Source organism: Nestor notabilis, unplaced genomic scaffold (assembly GCF_000696875.1).
Source record: "Nestor notabilis isolate BGI_N333 unplaced genomic scaffold, ASM69687v1 scaffold668, whole genome shotgun sequence".
Classification (NCBI taxonomy): Eukaryota; Metazoa; Chordata; class Aves; order Psittaciformes; family Psittacidae; genus Nestor; species Nestor notabilis.
Window position 1 is genome coordinate 32,993 of NW_009940318.1, and position 1,123 is coordinate 34,115.

At 50.2% G+C, this 1,123-nt stretch overlaps 1 non-coding gene across 1 annotated transcript; it reads right to left on the reverse strand.

Moving 5' to 3' along the window:
* Positions 1 to 940: 940 nt before the first annotated feature.
* TRNAV-AAC lies at positions 941 to 1,013 on the reverse strand. Its single transcript has one exon. It is a non-coding gene; the product is annotated as a tRNA-Val (tRNA).
* Positions 1,014 to 1,123: the final 110 nt, after the last annotated feature.

Below are 1,123 nucleotides of genomic sequence, written 5' to 3' on the forward strand. Positions count from 1 at the left end.
ACAGGCTTAGTGATTTCAGCTCGCTCGTGGGATGAATGAATGCAAAACGTGTTGGGGGGAAGGGAGCAAACTTATTGCTTGGTTTGGAGCAAAGCAGAATGAGCTCTTTGGGTAAAACACGCAGGAATGGAGCTGAACCATAAGAAACACTTAAGGTAAAGCAATAGCAGAATCCCAGGAACAAAACCAATGTCATGCAGGGTTAGCACCGAGATGCTCATCATCATACAGCGGAAAAACGTCTATGCCCTTGGCAGATAACCCCCAGCAGTGGGTAACTCGCACCCCAGGCTCTATCTCATGGTACCTGAGCAAGGGCAGGCAGGGTTGAAGGCAAGCCAGGAGCGCAGCCTGGAATGGGGTGGATCAGTCACGGTCATGCCTAGATGCTCCTCCAAAGCACCTTGCAAAAGGGTGAATGTTCCAGGGCTAAGCTTAAATAGAGCCCCGGAGCACGGGTGGGGGTGCGGGGTCCCAGGTGGGGCCATTAATGCTCATTAGTGCCCTCAGCTGGTCTTTCCACATGAGGAAAGGGGGCTGATGGTTCTCATGGGAACAGGGGTATCCCTCTATGTGAGCTCAGGCAGGGACAGCACGGGACCTTCTATAGGGATCTTCTATAGGGATCTATAGGGACCTTCTATAGGGATCTTCTTTATCCCTATCTAGGTTGGTGATGGAAAAAGAGGAGATGTGCTGAGGTAACAGGGGGTAAATGCACATTATTCCTCTCTATCCACGTGGAAAGCAAACACTGAAAGATTATGGATGTAAAAGAAGAGACAGAGCAGCCATCCCATCCACCGGTCTCAGGTTCAAACCCTCCCCAAAGTAACCAGTAAATTGTATCTCCAGGAGCACATCAGAGCCTGTAAAACCACGTTGTGGAGAGAGGAGTGAAAAGGGGTAGAAGAAGGGGGGAGAAAACCCCTAAAAGAAGTGTTTCTGCCTGGTTTCGAACCAGGGACCTTTCGCGTGTTAGGCGAACGTGATAACCACTACACCACAGAAACCTCGGAAGGGCTGTGCTGGGAGTCCTGTTTGTGGGAATTCAGGACAAAGGCTGTTTCATGGAATTTTCCCCATTCCCAGGGATGTTTCTCACATCTTTTCGCCCCTCTTT